Raw genomic sequence first — 8,888 nt, forward strand, 5'->3', positions numbered from 1 at the left:
TTTTTTAGTAAAGTAAAGCCCTGCTTCATCAGACAAGGCTGTCGCGCAAAAGTAGTGAAAACAGCCGATCTACAAGCACACAACGCCTCGCGGTACGAGGCCCTGTGTGCTTGTAGATCGGCTGTTTTCACTAGTTTAGTTAATTTTTTTAAATGATAAAAACGAACAGTTTTGGACATACACGGTTTCCACCCAACAACGACGTTATGTAGATAATGCTAATCAACCTAATATGATGTCCAGAAAGATGCATGTGTGTGTGTGGGTCTGTCCCTTTTACTAATAAGCATTAATGCTGGATTCACTTAGCAGCAACACAAAAACATGACCTCTAATGCGACCGTGGGATCTTGAAGTTTGTGCATTTTGTGCCAATTGCCCCCTACGGTAATGTTCACCGACTGAAACACACCGAAGAAGAGACGCAGCATAGCCTGTAACTGGCCAAGCTGAAAACATTTCTTTTCTCTTGGGACGGACAGAGCCATATTTCCCTCTACAATGCCCAGGTAAGCATTTTTCTGCTTATAACCTTCAACGTTTGCGTGCAAACGCCTCAGGATGAGTTTAGCCAGTGATAAACCACAGACAATGAGGTGCATTGAGTTAAAAGAAAACAAGGGGGAAAAAAATCTAAATTTCTGAGTTGCAGTTGATAAGATGATAACTTTTATTTATTTTATTTATATTACAAATCAGTGGTTCTCAACCATTGGTCCTTCAGGGGATTCCAGGTGGTCCCCAGCTAAATGGAGAGTCGGTAACCTAACTTTACGTGACGAGTTTGATGACTTATTGGCAATGGCACACGTTTGACGAGTTCCTTATTTTGACACTGGATGGTGCTGTTGGGTCACCAAATAATTGGTGTGCGTCATACAAACAATACTGCGCGATACAAACTCGAGACACTTTCATATCTCCTTGTATGGGCCTTTCTGTCTGTGACGTCAGATACTTTATGTGTATTAGCCCGGAGATCCACATTTGACAAATACCGGTACACAAAAAGCGAAATGTAGGAGCGCTTTCCCCCGCTCAAAAAGCCACATAGCGTTTATGGGACGAGTGGTGGAAAGCAAGGTGGACGAGAGATCTTTCAAACGGACGTTCGTGTCTAGACGAATTGTAGACAAAAATAACAATGATAACGAAATATCCTTAGGTTTTTGGTCTGAGAGGCTAAATCTCATCAAATGGCGGTTTGTGGCTCAAATGCTGAATAAATAATGGACCTTGTATGAAAAAAGGTTGAAAACCACTGATTTATTAAAGACGAAAGGACAATTTTTCATAATGCCTGTGGAGAATTTCAAACTTTCACGCAGTGCATGGGATTGCAGACCGGGGTTTGGCGGGAATTTTGCGATCACGATGCTATAGCTCAGGAACAAAATGGATAACGTATAACGTTCACTTCAAGGCCAACTCCATCACCAAGGTGGAGCTTTACGAAATAGTAACAACCCCAGTAGAAAAAGGGGTTACAGCCACCCTTGGCTAAAGATCCGAGTTAGCCACTCCTGCATGTTCAAACCCTGGCACAAAGCATTAGATCTCTCGAAAGAATAAACGGACGCAGATCACTCTCTACTCGTAGTGATTGCTAGAAAAACAAGAACAAAGGGAATCAGAGTCAACACAAATGTCACAAGTTCTGACCAACACTGCGACCGCTAGCCCATTAAGACCTGTAATTATTTTATACTAGCTATTGAAAAATAGCAGATATAAAAGCTTGAGCTTGTACTGTATATCTGCGAGCTTGTGGAACTGCTATTTTTGAAAAATCTTGAACATTTTGGCAAATCTTTGAATATATATTTTTCAAAGCAAACTTTTGTAACTCAAATCTCTGCTTCTGGGGGTCCTGGAACAACATATTTTGAGATGGGGGTCCACGACCAAATAAAAGTAATTTTGGGGTTCCTTGACATGAAAAAGCTTGAGAAACGTGTTTTTCAAAAAACCTTTCAGAAGACGTTTATAGAATGGGGTCAATATATTCAAAGACTTGCACAAGTTGTCAGGATTTTTCAAAAATAGCATATCTACAAGCTCTACAAGCTCTACAAGCTTGTATATTCTATTTTTCAATAGTTAAAACATAAAATAATGGTTAAAGTGGTTAAAATCTAAAGCGACACAGATGCGTTCCAGGGCTAAATGGCGTTAACACAGTGAAAAATGGGGAAAGGAGGGATCGCTACATCAAAAGGACAGCCTTTCCTCCGTTGCTTTGGGGTTCTCACAAAACACATAATAGGCCAAGAGGACAAGGTGGGCAAACCACACGGTCAGAACTATAGCCCTGAAACATGACGGCCGTGATTTGACACGACCGCGCAACCTTGCTTGTCGCAAGGTAGACTGTAAAGTGCCACGGCAGGCAAAAACAAACGTTCAGATTTCAAAAAGAAAGTGCTTACCCAAGTTTAATTCGTCACTGTCGGGCAGAAACCTTTTATCTCCAAGTTTCAAATGTGTACATTTTTTCGCAAAGTAAAACATTGCTTCATCACACAAGGCCGTCGCACAAAAGTAGTGAAAACAGCTGCTCTACAAGCACACAACGCCTCGCGGTGCGTGGCGTTGTGTGCTTGTAGATCGGCTGTTTTCACTAGTTTAAATCATTTTGAAAATGATAAATACAAAACAAACGGTTTTGGGACATACAAGGTTTCCACCCGACAACGACGATTTGTGTCAGTTCACTTCTACATACACATCTATTGGCGAAGTGAACGGAGATGACACGACTCTCCAATAGAGGGCTCTGGGGAAAACCAGGAAATACATGGGAAAACAGAAAACGAACGGATAAAAATGCTTTTTATCAAACAATACGGGAGCGGCATGTAATTCGGGTTGAACGGCATTTATTCTGACACAAATCAAACTTGGGTAAGCACTTTATTTTTGAAATCTGAACATTTGTTTCTAGTTTCGAGTCTACCTCGCGACAAGCAAGGTTGAGGTGGATTCACGACGGTTGTGTTCTATCACAGCCGTCGTGTTTCAGCGCTAAGTCAGAACTAACACCCAGTGAGTCTCAGTACAAGAAGAAGAAGAAGAAGCAGTATAAAGTGAAGGAAGAACGAGGGATAAAGTAAACAACAAGACTTGTTTCTTTTTTTTTTCTCTTTCTCGTTTTTTTAAGGAATTAAAGGATGAAGCATCTCGGCGACGCTGCTGTGCTTTTTCCTGTGTGTGAGACGCGTGTGTGCGAGTGTGCCTGCGTGCATGCATGCACACAAGGATTTGTATAAGAGAGGCTGTTTAGAATTCAGATATATAAAGGAGAGAGAGAGAGAGAGAGAGAGAGGGAGAGAGAGAGAGAGGAAACAAAATTACAGCAACATCACTTTTACATTTTTTGGGAGGAAAAAAACAAATTTCTCAGAAACCTAAAAACATCCACAATAAAAAGTCTTCATATATTATCTTCTGTTGTGTTTTTTTCTTTCTTTCTTTCCTTCTTTCTTTTCCTTTATTCACCTCCCGAGAGTTGTGTGTGTGTGTGTGTGAGAGAGAGAGAGACAGACCTTCATCTAATGTCTTCATCACCTACTTGTTCCTTCACACACAAGAGAGAGGGGGTGGGGGGGGGGGGCTTGTCCTTAAGTGCAAGAAGAAGTAGAACGGGAAGGTGGAGGAGTGTATAAAGTCTTGGCACTCTTTTCCTTCCCCTTCATAAAAGTCTCCCGACGCGTTTCCCTCCCTCTCTCTCTCTCTCTACGTCCCTCCCTCTCTCGTTCGCTTTTTCCCTTTCGCCTTTCTTTCTCCTCGCCTCCTCGAGTTGGAGTTCTCTCCACCCCACCTTGCGGTTCCACAGGAATATTTTCTCATTATAAAACATCTCCGGGGGCGTTTTTTTCTTTTTCTTTTTTTCTCGAAACGTCTTTGAAAGTCGTTCTGACCGAAAGAAAGTATGAGGGAAAAAAATACACGAACCCCTCCCACACCCCTCCGCCCCACCCCTCCCCTCCCGGGGAGCGAGCGAGCCGACTCCCCGGCGTCATCATCAGCCTCGGCCGTCGCGTCTTCCGACGGCCTCCCGCCTATATACGGGACGGAAAAACGTCACTTCGCCCTCGCGTCTCCGTCCTTTTTGGCACGACTTCCCCAACGTCCTTCTCCACGTCTCGGCCTTCCTCGCGTCCCCCCATTGGAGCGTCTCGTCCGGGCTGGGTCGGGGGCTGGGGGGTTGGGGGGCTGCGTCAGTCGTGGAGGAGCTCCTGCAGGCAGTTGGGGGACTTGAAGATGTCGGGGACGTCACTGTCCAGCTTGCAGATGACCTTGTAGATGGCCTTCTTCCAGGACGGGTCCACGTCCTTGCCCGCCACGATGGCGTTGAAGAACTCGCGCAGCGTCACCTGGGACACCTCCAGGAAGCGTTCGGGGACCTGGAGCGAGAGAGAGAGAGAGAGAGAGAGAGAGAGAGAGAGAGAGAGGGAGAGAGAGAGCAGTGGAGAGTCGAAGAAAAGAGAGAGGGAAAGAGAAAGTAAAAAGAGGGGAAGAGAGCAGGGACGTGCAGAGAATGTTAGAGAGGCAGGGGCTGAAATTTCTAAAAGGGCCTTTTGGTGAGAATATCGAAAATAGCAGACCTCCAAGCTCACAACGCGCGTTGTGAGCTTGGAGGTCTGCTATTTTCGGTATGTGATACCACACTGAACTAAGCATAATAAAGTCAAAACTGGAGACAATTCTGCATTCAAGTTCAGGAGAGTTTGGACGAGGTAATTCTCTTGAATGCTGCCTTCAGGTATGGCATAGAAAGAGGGCATTTGCATTTCTTATAGCATAGTAAAAACTGCATTCATGGTCTGAAGAGGGCACTTTTTACAGACTGATAAAAGGGCAGGGGCTCAAGCCCCCTTTGATGTCTGTGTGCACGTGCCTGGAAGAGAGAGTCAGACAACGAAGAAAGACAGAAAGAGAAATGTGCAGTACAGATGAACGAAAGAAAGGATTGATAGAAAGAGAGAGGAGAGGAAGGGCGACGTTACGAGTGATGTAAATGGCTTGTGCACGCAGTCAAACATGGCTGAGGGGGGAGGCTGTCCTTGACGGTCGATGAAGACATCGCCGCCTCGAGCTCCCTCTATTCCCAACTCTTATCTAATGCTAAAAACATACGGTCACATCATATACACCAAAGGTCATCTATGCGTTTCTATGTTTCTATTTATAGCGCACAGTACAATCCTCGTGTTCGTTTCACTCCAAGAATGTAAAAAAAAGAACCCAAATGGAGGGTCCGTGCAGCTGCCGTGTGTGAGTTGTCGGCTGGAAATACCGTATCTCACAATGTGTACGTTCTTTCGCAAAGTAAAGCTCTGCTTCATCTCTGCGGTGCGAGGCGTTGTGTGCTTGTAGATCGGCTGTTTTCACTAGTTTAAATCATTTTTAAAATGATAAATGCAAAACGAACGGTTTTGGACATACAAGATTTTCACCCGACAACGACGATATCTGAACTGTCGCTGGAGTAGCGGGAACGCCACCGTCGCCCCCTGCAATGTTGTGGCCCTTGACTTGGTACCCTAGACATAATTCGGCCCTTGGGGAAAACTAATTGGGGAACCCTGATATACAGTGTGGTTTACGGCTATGTCCCTATCGGGACATAACTCGGGCAGCGCTAAGTCGTGCTCAAAGCGGACCTCGCAGCGTTCGGAACGGCGACTCGCCCTCCTAAGCACGCTGGGCGGTGCCGCCCGTGCTCAAGATCCACGTGAGACGGCGCGCCTCCGTCGTTTTAACAGTTTATTTTTGTCGGACTGCCAAAAACGCTGAGGACTGGACTTCCGCATTCCTGGTGCGCAGAAGTGCCGAAAAGTTGACCTTTTTCCCCCTCCTTCCCCCTTCAAGTCTCATGTTGACGTTTGGTCACTTGGTCACAATGTGACTTTTGGGGGGTGAGACAGTGTTGGTTTGTTGCCGTCCCACGACAGATATGCAGCGCTGCAATGATACAACCATAAGGACACAATATAGCACAGTGAACACACACACTGGAGGACAGACAGACAGATGGGGGAAAGACTGGTACAGTAAAGAGGACAGACAGTTACAGTAAGAGGAGGACAGGTACAGTACAGTAATAGGACAGTTATTCTATTTGAGAGCTGCATAACTGTAACAGAATTAGGTCACATAACAAGTGGGTGAAGCGTGTGTGTGTGTGTGTGTGTGTGTGTGTGTGTGCGTGTGTGCGTGCGTGCGTGCGTGCGTGCGTGCGTGCGTGCGTGTGTGCGTGTGTGTGTGCGTGTGTGAGTGTGCCTGTGCGTGTGTGGTGTACAACATGAGCAGTTTAACCTCCCTCAACCTTACTTCCCTTTTCTCAACAGAACACAGAACTCAGGTGTGTGTGTGTGTGTGTGTGTGTGTGTGTGTGTGTGTGTGTGTGTGTGTGTGTGTGTGTGTGTGTGTGTGTGTGTGTGTGTGTGTGTGTGTGTCCATGTACTCCCCATATAGACCGCACCCATTTCCACCCACAACTCACTACATACTAGTAAGATGCCTCAGGGCGACATTCGACCTCGCCCTAAAGGGCCATCTGGCCAGTGATGTATATCGGACCAGTTACCCATATATGGAGATCCATTTACTGTATAGTACATCCCTTTTATGCCCATACATGGAGATCCATGACTGATCCAGCCGCCTGTTAGATATGGGCTTAATATTGATGACATCAGGGATCTCCATAATTATATGGGCATAAAAGGGATTCTGTTAACACAATTAGTGCTGCAGGGTATGAAGGGTTAACTTTTCTTTGACGCCACGCAGATCTGCCCATTAGCACACGCTCTTATTGTGAAAGGCCTGCCTGGAATGTGTGTACACACACGGACTGTTGAATGACATCGATTACGTCATCTAGTCACATGACATGTGTCATGTGACAGTGTGTCATGGCGGCCGCCAGGCTTGCCTTGCTATTGTTGTTTGGAGCTGTGCTTTGGGTTTAAAAGTCTTATTTGGAGTAAATTAAGTCTCTTTATGGGCCTCTCCATTGACTTAACATGGAGGAGCTTCACTTCGCGTGCACGCCCAACGTGCGTTTTAAACAAATCGCGGACATTACCGATGCGGCCGCGACCGGAGCTACATACTGTAAGTATTAATACATTTACTGTAAATACAGTAAGATTGACGGTGAGCGCTGTCAATGGCGTCGTGTAGTAACCGGTTTTAATGACGGTGAGGATCGTCAAGGGCAGCAGAACAGTTAAAGTGGTTCCCATGACATCACAACATACAATATCTTTTATGCCCATACATGGAGATCCCTATCTGAACCAGCCACAGAGATATGGGCCACGTCTTGGCCATCTGGCCAGTAATATATATATCGATGACATCAGGGATCTTCATATATGGACATAAAAAGGATACCCATATATGGACTTTTACATAGGTGATGTCACCTGTGATATCACCTGTGATGTCAAGGGACAGTGTCAGGCGTGACCTTCAGAGATACACGGATACGTGGACAAGATATGCCGGACATCACAGTGACATCAGAGCATGATGTCAGAGCGGCAAATAGACTGTAAAAATGTGTACACTTCTACATGTCTACACGCGGACAAGCTGTGACATTCCTCATGATAAACTGTGACCTTCGGTCACAATTATCTCATGCTTTTTTTTAATATCCATACCAAATGGCAACAGTTGGCTTCCAAACTTTGTGGTGGGGAGGGGATACAAAAACAAATAGGTGGCGCCACAGATGCTTGTCATTTCCTCTGGTCCTGGCGGCTGCAATTAATCCATGATTTACATACTGTATGTAGCCCTGGGTAGGCCGCCCATCCTGGCGGAGATATGTGTCCCACACACAGCGTCCCTTTATAGTTATTTTGGAAATACTGGTGTGTTATCTTGCAATAGCAATCTTGAATTTTGTTAAAATATCCAAGTGTGTGCGTTCATTGCGACCGTTTTTTGCAGACTCTTATCTCCGGCAGCATTGACCCTATCCATGCCAAACTTTGCACACACACTCCTTGGCTGGCAAAACACAACCTCCACCCCTGATTTCTCACACGGCCCTCTTCCAGCGCCATCATCAGGCCATTTTTTGCAAAACACTGCTCCTACAGATTTTTGCCTAAAATCACACAAAGCGGTACACAGTATCTCTAAAGTCATGTCATCAAACATGGATCTCTCCCATTTCCTCCTGATTGGCTACGATTGCCTTCTAAAGTTTGTGTATGCGACGTGACGGTCGCTTATCTCCCGATTAGGGAGTCTTACTAGTTAAAATACCCAAGTGTGTGTGTTCATAGACTAATCTGACAGCAGAACAATGACACACACACACACACACACACACACACACACACACACACACACACACACACACACACACACACACACACACACACACACACACACACACACACACACACACACACACACACACACACACACACACACACACACACACACACACACACACACACACCTACAGGAGTGTGTCATGCTATTTTCTGCCCTCACTCTCCCGGGGGCAAGATCACACAAAGACACTAAACAACCTGGCCAGGATATTCTCTCTCTCTCTGTCTCTGTCTCTGTCTCTGTCTCTCTCTCTCTCGCTCTCTCTCTCTCTCTCTCTCTCGTCTCCCCCTCTCTCTTCCTCCCTCCCATCTCCTCACATGCACACACAAGCACAAAGATGCACACAATTGTGTCTATTCTTGACACGGTTCACACACACACACACACACACACACACACACACACACACACACACACACACACACACACACACACACACACACACACACACACACACACACACACGCACAGGGTTAGTGCACGCACAGAGGACAGTGGAGTCCTGTCTGAGTTCTGTTGAC

The 8,888-nt window shown here is 45.8% G+C and overlaps 1 pseudogene across 1 annotated transcript in view; it reads right to left on the reverse strand.

Moving 5' to 3' along the window:
- Positions 1-4,020: 4,020 nt before the first annotated feature.
- Positions 4,021-8,888, reverse strand: part of LOC308280229 (prospero homeobox protein 1-like) — a 65,261-nt pseudogene continuing 60,393 nt past the window's right edge. Inside the window, exon 10 of the transcript XR_013963391.1 lies at positions 4,021-4,406. The product of XR_013963391.1 is annotated as a prospero homeobox protein 1-like (transcript). The remainder of the gene's footprint in view (positions 4,407-8,888) is intronic.

The sequence above is a fragment of the Nannobrachium achirus genome (genome assembly GCF_963921795.1).
Source record: "Nannobrachium achirus genome assembly, chromosome: 24".
In the NCBI taxonomy this organism is placed as follows: domain Eukaryota; kingdom Metazoa; phylum Chordata; class Actinopteri; order Myctophiformes; family Myctophidae; genus Nannobrachium; species Nannobrachium achirus.